Here is a 14,552-nt window from a genome sequence, read left to right as displayed (position 1 = left end):
ATGCCGCGACAGAGTGAAGAGTTTGTACGAAGGTAGTTGAAGATTCATTCAGTAATCCTGGGTGATCGAATTTCTTTGTGTTTTATAATTCTTCATGTAATTGCTCAACTTCACTAACAAAATGATAAAATTCTTTTTTGTAAATAAATTCATGGATTTTTAATTTCTATTTTTGTTTGTTTATTGTTTTTAAAGTTCATTGTAAATTTATTTTATTTAAATCGATTCCTATGTTTTTTATGTCTTCACAGGTTGGGGAAGCCAGCTGGAAAGTATGGCACTATAGAAATTTGCCTAAATGGCTGCAGGACAATGATTTCTTGCAGCGCGGCATCGCCCGCCTCTACATCATTCCCGTGCATGCTTCAAATCGATATCCGTCTGCACCGGAGACTGGCCCCCAACATCTGGACGCATCTGCTTGGCTGTCTCGCGTTCATTGGCGTCGCTGTCTACTTCATATCCCGACCACTGATGAGATCAGTTTTGCAGTGAGAAGATCGTCTTTGGTGCATTTCTTTACTTGGCGCCATCATTTGCTTAGGATTCTCGTTCGCTTTCCATACATTAAGCTGTCACTCGTGGGAATTGGAGACTGTTTGCTCAAAGTAAGTTTTAACCGATTTAACATTAAATCATTATTATAATTTTTGTTTCTTTTAGACTGGACTATTGTGGATTGCATTACTTATATGGGATCGTTTGTGCCTGGCTTTATATGGCTTCTATGACCACTATCAGCCAAAGTGATATACTTATCTGTGGTTCTGGCGTCTTAGAGTCTCTCTATCATTGTCTCGCTGTGGGATAGAATTTTCGGAGGCGAACCTACGTTCCGTACGCGCTGTGTGTCTTCATGAGCTTTGATGTCTTGTGTCATCCCAGTATTCACTTACAGCATCATGGAAGGCTGGTTCAGTCAGATTTAGTGCGCAAGCTTGGGTTGCTTATACTAGGGGGCTGAGAGCACTCTCTTTATTAATTCATGCAGAATTGTTATGCCTTTGATTGTTCAGGTCTGCTGTATATACTCGTGCTTCTACTCTATGCTCTGCGCGTTCCAGGCGTATGGTTCCCGGCAATTCGACATTTGGGGTAGTTTTAATTGACATTTATAGTATCTTTTCTAATACGGTTCTATTTACAGTTTAATCGCATCAGCTTTTCCATGTGCTCGTTCTTGCCGCCGCATTTGTGGCATTACCATGGCATTCTGGAAATGGCAATGTATCGTGTTACTGTCGGCAATGCACAGTGCAATAAGCTAAACCTTTCTAAACAAAAATTTAGCTATTATTCAGTATACAATCATTATACTCTCAATTCACATCACTCTAAAATACACATTGAACTCTCACTGCATAGCAAGAGACTCATACACTCAAATTAAACACAATCACTCATCAAAATACTTAGCGCGAGTTTAACAATGCAGCCACATTAGTTTGGCTCGCCTTTGTTCTATGTATGATGAGAGGAAAGCAAAACTACATCAGATGAATAATGGTAAAAGTTTTTACGCATCACGGATAGATTCGCATTACAAAATGCATGAAAAGAAGCTGTTAATATAATCATGACTGAAATTGTATTGTAAGTTACATATATAATTATATACAATTTATTTATAAATTCACTTATTGTTATTTAATTTATTTTAGTTTAACATTTTTTGAATACATATATAAGTTCATATACATAGTATATACATGTCATACATTGCTGGAAACAATTTTTTCTTTCTTTCTCAAATCACTGGAGTGTAATCGCAAATGAATTCAAGTGTCATCAATAATGCGTGTGCTCAGGGTTAAAATAATTTACAACAACTTGAAAGTCAGTCAAGCAATTTTATACTTTAAGCTAAGCTATGACGATTGAGGATCAATTACTTATCGAGAAGTTATGTTCAGTGGCACTCCGGAGTCATTTAATTAACTGACACATCAGAGACATACTACAAACCCCGAACAATGCATGATTCAATATTGCATTGGACGCAGTCGTATTCAATACATACCCGTAATAATCGCCAATAACCATTAGATATGGCATAACCGCGAATCAAAAACCAATAAAACTGTTAAAAGACTTGTGCAGTACGAGATTAGCATTCTGAAATTTAATAGACTGCGGGAGGGTTACAATGATTTTTAACACACTGTAACTATCTCCGTATTTGCCAAGTACTATGGATGCCTCAAGGTATATTTAGGATTTCGAAGTAACAAATGATTCACATCTCGAATTACAATAGATCAATATCAAGTGAATTTGTCGATAAACGTTTGGGATTTATTTTAATCTGGTGAAACTATCATCACGATTCACTAGTTATGCAGTAATTATACAGACGAAATCCACAGCAACTTCCATTTGAATTGGCGAGGCTTTTAGTTAATTTCTGATGCTCACGTTGTTGTTTGTTTTGTCTTTGACTTGACAGCGAGGGAATGTGCTTACTGCTACATGACTGGCAATTGGCTCAGAGTTCGACTTTGACCCTGCCTTGATCAAGTGATCAACTAAGTCTGGTCTGACTTGTTTTTTGCCTTTTGCACCTTTTTGTTCTACTTTGAGAGTCCATTTCGGGGTTTTACCTTCATAATAGTGTCATTAGGACCAACGTTTTAGCTAAGATCATTATCTGCAATATCAAAATTTCGGTTGAAAGTAATAAAATGATAAAATTAAGCTCAGTATAGTTATTGCAATGTGGGTTTCAAGTTCAAGATACTAAGTTTGCAGCAGCTTAAAATTATGCAAATAATGTTTACGAATTTAGCAACTATTCATTATAAATTCTTTGTTAATTCGCAAACGTTTATTCAATCAATTATAACGTTAGAATTATACATCATTTTATATTTAACATTTTATTGGCTTCGTTTGCTATTCAAAGCTGGGTCAAATACGAAAAGATGATAAATATACAAATGTATTAATCTTATCTGGGGCAGCATTTAGCAGTTTGAACGCCTGGGATGTTTGCTGAGTTACACATTTCGGAGTCTCATTGTCTTCTTGCACTGATTCGTGTCTCGCTGACTTCCATTTTGAGCACGCGTGTGCCCTGATCTTGTCTTTGTTGTAAAATCGTTGTAAATATCAGGATCGTTGTTGTGGTTGTTGTTGCCGTTTGGCGATGCTTTCACTTTCAATTCAAATTATACGATTTCCACGCAGCTGGTATTTTGAGGTCATGTAAATTTAATTTTACAATTAGCGTTGTTTGTGTTATACTTCTTTCTCTGATAGCATGCTTATTAGTTAAGCGTTTTGTGATCTTTGGAATTATTAATTCAATTAGTTTTAATTTATTTGCCTTTGATTTTGAATCTCTTTTGAATATTTAAATATTATACAGTAAGCATAAAAAGCCAGAGGTAGTAAGTCAGGAGCGCGAGCACTTTTTAATTTACCTAATTGTGTTATGTGCTTTCTATGCTACCGGAAGCTGTCTTGCATGTTTTGTATGTTATATCTCATAGTAGTAAGTCTGCATCTGAGGCATAATGAATGTTATTCAATGGTCAGGTATTTTCCATAGACGTAATTCAAGACACCCGACAATTGGCGGTGTGCTTGCTTACTTGTTGTTGCTTGTGCTTGCTGGTTCATTTTGACTCTTGCTTTTATTACTTGGTTTTCAGTCACTACGTTTCGCTGTGCGTTAAATTCATAATATATTATATTATACCGCGGACAGTCAAAGGCAAACCGGTAAATCAACTTGTCTTGAAGGTTTTTGGGCGTTTTAGTGTTATGGTCAACGGCTATAGACCCGCTAGGGGACCGTGCATGTAGTTTCATCGTTGCTCATTGATTTCTATAGCATACAGTTGCTCTATAAGTGTGGCTGGGGCTTTTGGAGTTTTGGTTTTATTCTTTTCTCTCTCTAGCATAAATTGAGTTTAATGTAAGACACAATTAGTGCGCTCTATGCCCTAAAAATCAACAATTCAACAAAAGCTGTGGTACAGAATATTTTTTTGTATATATGAAAGTGTAATCTTCGCTTAGAAAGTAGGGTTATATATTCGACAAAGACTGGAAGGCGACAAAGTTTTGATTCTTTGCAAAGACATTAGCGTTTCGTAAGCGATCGAATCCCAATCAATTATCATGCAAATTAATGCTATCTTTGTCAGTTCAAAGAGAGAGAGTCGTATAAGGCAAGCGGACCAAAAAAGAATCTCGCTTCGAAGGGAAGCGAAGCTGAGCGAGCGATTGGCAATTTTGGCCTTGTTTTGAAGTGTGTGGAAAAGATAGCTCTAGATAATATTGGATGGGGATATTCGTGGGTGTTGGTGCGAGTTAAATAAAAAACATTTCGGTAAGCTCGTTGAAAACCCACCTCACAAGACGTGTGTGTTGTGTACGTATTGAATCATAAGTCCAAGTTGTGCTTAAAGATCTTTTGTTGCGTCTCGACTACAAAACTATATTTAATGATCATTTTTAAAATAGGTCGCTGGCATGTTGCTTGCATGTTTTAGCTACATTTGAAGACCGTTGAAGCCAAACGGCGTCACAATCTCCGGTATTCCAGGGCTGCGCTTGTCGGTGTCGTTAAATTTTTGTGTCTATGGTTTGTAGCTGTGAAGCGATGTGACCAGATGCAGCAAGAAATCTGTTGAGGGCAACAAGCAGCCGCTTGCCAATTGAAATGAATACCCGCAATGTACAATCATCCCTCCCAATCGGAACACCCAAAACAACACGAATTGATGGAATTGCCGTGTTGTGCTGTGTGAAACCATGCTCGAACACGCGCTTGGCATGCTAAAGGACCTTCACCTTCAAAATGCGCGGAAGCTGTTTTTTTTTCTCTTTTGGGTATGCACACAGAAAAAACAATATCTGCGATAATAAGAGAGAATCTGCGTGCGAGAGTGTACGCGAAAACTATGGCAGCCACTATCGTATGAGAATGCATCATCACAAAATAAATAGAACAATTGAGTGATTAAGAATAGGGGACCAAGGCAACGCTGTTGAGTCTTTTGAGGCCATTTACTTTGTTGGGTTCTCCACACAAATTGCAGCGAGTGTGTTGTATGATTGTCTGCGCTTTGGGTGGGTGGGGCGCAAAATGTCAGTCTGTCAGATGTCTGTGCGTCTCATGGCTGTAGGCTTCTGTGATTGTGGCAAAAATGGTTTGAGTTATGGTAGTGTACTCATACGCTTTAGTAAGGCACTCATTTCAGATAGCACTTGCTATACCTGCTGCTTGTGCTTGTTGTTGCTGGCTTGGCTGTTTGCTGTTGCTAGCGCCTTACATAATGACCCACAGCCTCAGCTGAATGGATGACGTTGCTAAGTGCGCCACACCGTGTCAACAAAGTTTGGGACCTGTGTGTAGACTCTGTGTAGTTTTGCTTAACCGTGTGTGGAGTCAGTCACTTCTCGCCGAGCTCATTTTAATTGCACATAATTTGGCGCGCATCAGCAACTAGCATATAGGTCGCAGTTTAGCTGTGGTTGTTGTTGTTGTTTGTAGCTGCTTTGGCCACGTCCCAAGGTTGATAGACTGATGAAGAATGCTGGGCTGCGCTGCAGTCCCATGTCATTCTCATGGGACACCTAAATCAGCCAAGGGAAAATGAATACAATTGGCAATAAACAAAATAACAAACGAACGTTGGGGGCGTCAACTAATTTGTAGAAAAAGCCATAAGAAATTGATTGCTTTCTAAATTACAAACTTATGCATGTGCATTTTTTTAACGCCTTAATGCATAAGCTATATTACTGATATACAATAGCAAACAAACCTAGAAACAGAAGCCCACACAAAATGCAACAACTAAAGCATTAAGCGTAACAATACACACAAACCATATGCTTGTTGCTGTGTTGCGCACCTGTTGCTTGCGCTGTATGTGTGTGTGCGGCGGATTCTTTTAGCTGAATTACACAAGTTGGTTCCCGATCGGCGTATGGCGATCGCGACAGCTTCGTTCGCAGACTCTCGTGCGGATCGTCGTCAGGTCCTCAGTCGTTGTAAGATCTAGTGTGCGTTTTCTGTATCTGTGTTTGTCCTGCAGCGGGCATAGAAGACAGCTTGTCGGTCGATGTCGCTTAGTCTGTTGCCTGGCCGCTTTAACGCGCCAAAGCTCCAGCGCAGAGCGTGAACGTTGGCCCCTGGCAAACTAATATCCCATTTTTTAAGCTGCTTGCTTGTTCTGTGCGCCGCGTTTATCTCACATTAAGTGCACCAAAATTCAAATCGAAAACGAGAAAACATATAAAGGATAAGAACCTGACGAAACTTTTCGTTCGACTAAAAACTTTTGTTGATGTGTGTGTTTTCTAAAATTGTGCCGTGTGCAGTGTCGTGCCACAATAAAGAATAATTAGCAAATTCCAAAAACAACAGGCAAGTGGAAAGAAACAATTTTAATTACAAACCAAAAAAAAAAAAAATTGGTGGCGGTTCATCCCGAGTTAATAGTTACTAACTACTTGCCTTATATAGTCTTAGTAGCATGTTTAAATTCCATCTTTACAACGCTTCATAAGTGAGCAGTTTTGACAGTTTTATGTTGTACCAATTTTGGGGCGCATTGCGAAAGAGTCGGCATGTTTTGCTTTGTTGTTTGTCGCTTTGGTGATCGATTCCGACAACATACAAAAGAAGAAGTCAAAATATGACCATATATATACACACAATAAGAAAAGAATGAATCGGCAGGGAGTGTTGGAGTTTCTCGGAAACCAGCTTACAACATACAGAAAACCACACACTTAGCTAGCTGCATATATACCACAAATGTGGTCAAAGTTCAATATCTTAGTAAAATGGTTTCTTTTCTCTTGGGCGGATTGATCAACTACAAACTTAATCGGATGCTGCTAAAACGAAAACAAAAAAAAGCGCATCTTCGATTATTGAACTGAATGCCACGCGACACTAAAACTTGTTGTTATGGTGTAAACACACAAACATACACCAAAACCTGCATTTGTTGCGATTTAGATGTGGATGCAACCACTAAAGAAAAATTAAGTTATGATCATCTTCACGTGGGGGCGAAAATAATGGGCTTCATTTTCCTTGCGTTTACACATTTTTGAACGCAACGTGAAGATGTGAAACTAGGGGCGAAAAAAAATAAAAGAAACTGGCTCAATGGTGCGTAAACGTAAAGATACACTGCACACTTGTAGTACACTTACATATTGAGAGGAGTACAGGCGTGTGTTACCAATTTCTCAATATGGCGTAAATCGGCCGAATGCCCTTCAAAAAAGTAAGTAAGAAAATACAAAAAAATGTTTAACGCATGCGCGCAATTTGTTTATTTCATATTTTATACTGTTGGTCTTGGGCGCAAAACATAGAGGATGCCCAAGCAAAGTTATATTTATATCGGCCAACTAAGATTTTATTTACTCTTCTCTTCTGTTGTTTATTTTTTTTTTTTTTGCTACAATCGTTCGCACGTTGCTATGGACGCGGGGTCGTTTGTGTTGTTTTGGTTGGTTATGTGCTTGGCGTTTGGGTGCATCTATGCGGCAATTGAATAGCATTTTAATTGTTGTTGTCAATTGGAGGTCACATGCGTGCGGCACACCTTCAGTTTCATCTCATTTCTGTAATTTTTGTTTTGTGGTTGTTTTGTGGTACTCTTGTATGTTTTGTTTCGCCTTTTTTGTTTGAAGTTTCTACATGTTTCTTTCGGCGGTTGATTTTTTCGTAAATGATGACGTTTTTCCGGTTTTTCGCACTATCAATAATACTGCGCCGGTCAAATTCATGATAATATGGAAGGCAAACACCCCGACTACAATACTACTATCTATAAGACGATGCTCCAGACTGAAGCGGGAGAGAACCAATGGGAATGGTGTGACAATGCAATATTGGAGGCCAAAGTTTGAGCAGGGACAATTGGCTTAATCATCTAACGAGAGAGAGTATACTTATTTTTGTTGGTTTTTTTGTTTTTTTTTTTGTTTTTTCGTTTTTTTTTGTGGCATACCCAATGACTTGGTCAATTGCAAAAGCCCTTGGTATTGGCAAATGATTTCAAAATTGATCATACGAATAAAAGTATTATAATCTAAATACAAATGCTAGATATACGGAGCTTTGAGTATTGGTGTGGCGAACTGATGATTGCGCGTATAAATGAGTTAGTATAAGTACTTAATTTGTTAATTAAGAGTAGTCTTAGTACAATTGGTAGATTGTATTTGAGATGTGCTCATTTTGGGCACCATTGGCGTAAGCGATTGCGGAAGAGTACCAAAAGCTTACTAGAACTTGCATACAATAAAGACTCAGGACGAACTCTGCACCAATGGCGTAGGCACTGAGCAGCATTTTATTCACTTTAATTGAAAGCTATTTAACAATAATTCTCAGACTTTTGACACCATAGAAACACACATCACAGATATTTGTATGAAAACTTTTTAAAATGGTATGGAGCGATGCTGATTACAAGTATTATTGCTTTAATATACCACAGTCAAAAAGCATTTGGGTGCGAGTACCAGTTTCTTCCATATGCCTTCAATAAATGATACAAGCGACAACCTTGACGTAATAAGAGTCCGCGAGACTAGGTAAAACCCAGTAGTCAGCTGATTAATAGATAGCTCTAATGGCCCGATTGTTTATCATCTTGGCGAAAAAAGAATGCGCCGATTGTTGTCAAGACTAACGCCTGGCGGAATGAATTGGCGCGATTTGTTTATCGCTTTGATCACCAGATCGTTTAGAGTGCATTATTAATGAGTTGAAGATATTTGTGTGCGTGGTGTGTGCATTTGTATATGGTTGAGTTTATCGCGTCTTTATGAGCGCTGGTTTATAAAACAGGGCAACTAACTAAACGCAGACGCACTAGTTCAAGGTGATGTTCAGGCGAGCGCACACTAAAGACACACCACAAAAAATAATGCAAGAGCAATAGCATACAATAAAATCAAGTTTCAATATCGCTAAAATCTACATACAAGTTTGTAAACAAAATTCACGCCTCTTGTGGTTCGTACAAGCACTTCAGATAGGCTGGCTACTTAATATGCCCAAAACTGACGTTGTAAATATAAATCGAGGTGGTGCTGCAACTGCGCAGATCAATTTTCGTCTCGAAATTGTGTTTCGTTTCGTTTCTCAAAAAAAAAAAAAAAAAAGAAAAACGAAAAAATATCATCAAACGGCGACCTTGGCTACGAATTTTAATGCGTTTGACGTCTACTTGCTCTGGGTCATTTGGGCCGCTTCGGATCTTGTGTTGTTGGATCGATTCAATCGTTTCGATTCGATCAGATGCTGCCGACAATCGAAACACTGTTGATTAATTTTTGCGACGCACTTGTCAATTTTCAGTTTGTTTCGTTAATATTAACAATACATACAAACACTCATAATAATGTTGTTCATGCTATTGTTGTCAATGACGCTGCGCGAGTTGTTCAGCTGAGAGCTGTAAGATACATGTTGCAACCTTCGGTTAGCTTCTCTATCAAAGGGAATGTCATTAAAGCATATTGGTATACGCCATTGTGTGCGTGCTGTGAGACTTCCATATTTGGGCGGCGCTGATTCTCATGGCAAGAAGAACAAAATTAATAAATTAAAATAAACGTCGGTTGCTTTGTGTTTGTGGTGTGCTCGGAAACGAACTGACTAACGCGGTGTCTAGAATGTTATCGGCCAGTCAGGATTATCACATAGTCCCATAAAAGCTGATATACACGTTGAACATATTCGTAGTCAGTTCGGGGCGTAAAAAACAACGCTGAAATCAAATTTTCTATCTCTATTCTGCATATTTGTGCAGACGAGTCTCAAAAATCTTTTTTGACAATGGCTTTAGTAAACACAAACTGTATTAACAGCACAACTGATTGTTTCAGATGACTTTATGACAATTTGCAATATTTTATAGAGCATTATCTCAATTGTGAACTCGTTATCATCTCTCGCCTGACTCTCAATACTCACCAATCGATGATGATTTGGATTCAATTAATGGAATTCATATGCCAAGCACGTAGAATTTTAAAAGAGCATTCGATTTCGGGAACTGCGATTGAGGTTTGTAAGGGAACCGAGGCTGATGGCATGTGAATCGCTCATGTTTTGGAGAAATTAATAGCCGGGTAAAACTAATATCAAAATTTACAGCAGATCCAGACACACAACACGCACTTTTTGTCTAGAAGAACCATAGCGTTGAATAGTTATATAGATATATATATATAATAATAAGTGTAGTGTTGTTGTAAATAAAATCAATGCGAACATATTTATATGTATATTATATTCCTGTTGTAAACTGGTAACTCTTAGTCCGCCAACAGGTATATAAGTAATTCTGGTAGCCTATTTAATGCGGTTGGCGGCTTCTCCTCTAATGAAATTAGTTGGCAAAATGAGAATGACCGAAAGCCTTTTTAGAAAGACTTCTTTAATTTGCTAATCAGTAGTTCGCATTTTTCTCAGCAAAGTTATATTAAGATTGTGTAAGATTTTAACCAGACTTGCCGATAATTTTAACTTAAACTAAGTTTGGACAATGAGAATTTCGTGGTTGATTGAACATTCATTATTTTATGTTCTTGATTTTTTATATAATAATTAGTTGATGTGACATTTTGCACTTTAAAATTCAATTAGAGAATTGGTTTCTGTTCAAGAATGACGGTTCAACCACAATATATGACAGGTCTTAATGAATGAATAATTATTAATAATAACGAACTCGTTTTTATATTGTGAAAGTCATGTTTGTAGTCTTTTCTTAGATACATCATAACATACTTTTTAAATGCTTATAAATGTCTGGAATGGGATTCAAAACCCTCAAATATATGTTGGTATAAAATGAGTATTGAAAAAAAACAACAATACAAAGGTTAAACACAAGCGATCAAATACATTCTACAAATTTGTTTTTTTTTGCTCTTAAGAACCAAAATGTAGAAATCCACATTTAATCAATGCTTTCTAAAATAATAATGAAGTACTGATAGTCGTATCCTATGGTCCATTTCTGATCGGAGTTTGTTTCCCCAGCCTTGCCCAACAGATAATAATAAAGAGCCATCATACTAATTAACAGTCAATTTTTTTTAAATTCCGCCACATATATTAAGTCTATGCGAAATTTTCGGGCATTTGCTTAATTGTTACAATCGTCGACGGCAAGTGGTTTAGGAAGGCAAAAGGTGACCGCCGGGAACAAATGTGTAGACTTGGATAACGAATGGCAGTTATCATGGCAAAGTAGAGTGTAAATTAGTAAACTAGTTAATTTTTGGCTACCTTCGAGTTGTCCAAGAATTGCTTGATATATCTGATGGACCACGGCCTTTAGTCACGATTGAATTGCAACTTTTCTGGATGGACCAAACGAGCACTGTTTGTTGTCGCAACTGGGGCAAGAACCCGATGACTGAAACGTAACTTAAAGTGACAAAAATTATGTGTGTGTATTAAGTGTGTGGTGTGTATCCTACTTAGTTGTTAGTGTTGCTGTGGGGTCCGTTTCAGTTCGTTTGTGATTTGAATATGTGAGGTTTTTGTTATTTGTTGTTGCCTACGCATGAACGTGCGACTTTATTCGAGTTATGCATGTGCAACGTGAGCTTCAATATGAGTTCGCGTCATAATTAGAACGCCTAAAGTACAAAGTCAACTAAAATTCTCACTCAGTCTTTTGAGACAACTGCCATATTGAATTTACGTGCCAATTTGAACGTGTGCGGATTGTTTTGTTCGTTTTGTTCCTCTGGAGATATGCAACATCCGTCGCTTGGCAGTTTAGGTTTGAACGGTTTGTGCATGTAACATATAGTACTATGGATGAATTGCATTCATTCAGCTGGCTATGGCAAGTTCGATGTGCATGCGGAAGCGGCGCCTCCAAATGCCAAAACGTTTAAGGCCGCGTGCACACTCGAAGAGTCTCATGGGCAAAGGCACTATAATACTTAGTGTTGTTTACAACTGCCACAAGATTCAGTGCCAGACACGGGCTGAGGCGTGCCCCCATTTAATGATCGAAACAAAGATATATATATATATATATAAAATCGAGGCATAAAGGACTTGCATCTGCTAGTCATATTACGATATTATGCACACAAGGGAATAACTGGTTCTTCGTTCCTTGCCTGTCCTTGCACTATCCTGCTGCTCATCTCCAGGCTTTGCCACGGCTTCTTGTGACCGCTGACGCTGCTTCTGCTAACTCTTGTTATCGTTGGGTCTTTCCAGCTTAGCAGCATAAACTATGATGACAATACATTGGACAAGCGTCACGTCCGTCACATCGCGACAGTTTGGCATATACCTGGTTTCATGGTTTGCTTTTTTTTGTATCCCTAGGGCCTTGGGCCTGCTGCTTGCGCGTCTGTGCTCTGGGCCTGTAATTTTACCAAAGCAAAAGCAGAAAAACTCTTTTACATAAAGTGATTTTTATGATTGAGGCCAGCAGCAATACAAATCAGAAAATATTTCGCTGGCAAAAGAAGACCGATCGTTGGTCATTTTTGGCCGATTAGCAGAAACTGATGTTCGGGTTATGCCACGATTGAATCTTTGGTTTTTTCAATTTATTTCTTGACTGGACGTATTGCGCTTTATTATTAGCACGATAATTTGGCACTTGGGCGCCTTCGCATCAACGAACAAAAAGAATTCGCATGGATCATTTTATAGGTTTAATCTATTCGTGATTGTATATTTCGTCATTTCTGATTCAATCGAATCGATGTGCGCACAGGATCGAACGAAGGCGCGGCTTTGCTTGGCTAACGCAATTGGTTGTGTACTTTGCGATTAACGTGCACGTCTATTGTAGATCAAATTAACAATCTGCACCAAGGTGCTAATACTATTAACAACATCATGATACTAGTGCGAGTGTTTATTTATAGTAGTCAATATAGTACGTAAGATACTCCTATACACGAGAGTAGAGAGCAAGAGAGAAATCGCCAGTTGATAAATTAATTGTTTATTTTGCTTACAGTTGGCAAAATGTCGGTCAGACTGAAGCGAGACACAAACGCATTGTTGATCGCATGGTCAACTTTTTTTGTGGAGCACGAGGAGTATCTGCGCACAAAGGTAACAAAAGCCCTTCACAAGAAGTTGTCGATTCGTGATGCTAATTTCAAACTGTTTGTTTTTCTTATTCTGCAGAGCTGGTTCTCTCGAATGCACCCGACCATGTTCCCTGATATGGGGCGGCCTATTTGTACTTCTGCCTCTATGCCGGAACCACGTTTATATGCGTCGAATCGTAAACCTTCGAGCTGAAGAACACGCTGCTTGTGTCCACAAGACCGTCCAGGGTGCTGCTCAGTTGGTGCTCTTTCTACGAGGGCTACAAGGAGGGCTGGGTGGACACTACAATTTAAGTCCAACCGGTGACTTATGCACGGATCCATCGCCATCAGGGTAAAACAATGTGTTTGCTCGATCATCATCACAAACTGTCAGCTGATTTTGGACATCGCTCTTTCTAGATGCGAGAGCGGTTTGTCTGTATTACATTGCCAAGATCACGAGCTGCTGGACACTTGTGTTTCTTTGTGCTGCGCAAAAAAGGATCGTCAGATTTCGTTCTTGCATCTGTACGCATCACACTCGATGCCGATTGTGCGCCTTTCATTGGCGTCAACGACTTTGCTGGGGGGTCACGGCACTCTTTGGGTATTCATTAATTTCCTTTACTCCACACATTCATGTATGCTTACTATCTGCTGTCGGCAATGGGACCCAAGTGCAGAAATACTTGTGTGGAAGAAGTACATTACAATTTCTCCAGATTGTATAAGCTATAGAATACTACTTAGTTTATATTGCTTTGTTAATACACCGTTCTTCTTAGGTGCAATTCCCTATCTCTTTAGTGCAACGCTGCAGATTCAGTTCCAGCCCAATCAACTTCCCCAAATCGATTGCGGCGCGTTGACCTTCAATGCTGGCTCTGTCACCTACATGTTCTCAGCTCCTTCTACGTGGCCAACTACAAGAAGGAGGCCAGCAGCGCAGCTCAGGCAAGCAAGCGGCACAGCAGCCAGCTCAGCCAAAAGGAGTAAAACGGTCAAGCCGATATTAGATTCCTTCAAGATCGGTTAACAGTGCGAAACGCAAAGTTAAAACAGTCGTTATGTTAGGCTTATTCAACCTGTATACACGTCTAACACACACAACACACACACAACACACACACACACTCATACAAAACACATATACAAAAACCGCTTAGATATGCATGATAAGTTGGGTACATTGTAACATTGGAGATACATTTTCTAGTTTGTAGTTCGTTTCGTAGTATTTTGTAGTCAAAGAGAGAGAAGTGGTTTTTTTTGGACAGTGCGCCATTGCGCAAGTTAAGTGATCTTTTTTGGCACTTGCTGGTATGGGAAAAGATTAATAGACCAAATATTTAGGTTATAGTTGATTACATCTAATCGTACTATGGTAGTTCTTATTTCTTATTATTCGTCGAATAAAACTCTAAGACAATCCTAAAAAATATGTGAAATAAAATTAATATTGGTAATTTTGGTAA

General features: G+C 38.7%; 1 pseudogene; it reads left to right on the top strand.

Moving 5' to 3' along the window:
• LOC117573479 (adiponectin receptor protein-like) lies at window positions 1-14,073 on the top strand (annotated as a pseudogene).
• The last annotated feature ends 479 nt before the right edge of the window (window positions 14,074-14,552 follow it).

This window comes from Drosophila albomicans, unplaced genomic scaffold (genome assembly GCF_009650485.2).
Source record: "Drosophila albomicans strain 15112-1751.03 unplaced genomic scaffold, ASM965048v2 utg000148l_pilon, whole genome shotgun sequence".
In the NCBI taxonomy this organism is placed as follows: domain Eukaryota; kingdom Metazoa; phylum Arthropoda; class Insecta; order Diptera; family Drosophilidae; genus Drosophila; species Drosophila albomicans.
The sequence above is the reverse complement of the archived record's forward strand: the minus strand, read 5'-3'. Positions and strand labels throughout refer to the sequence as shown.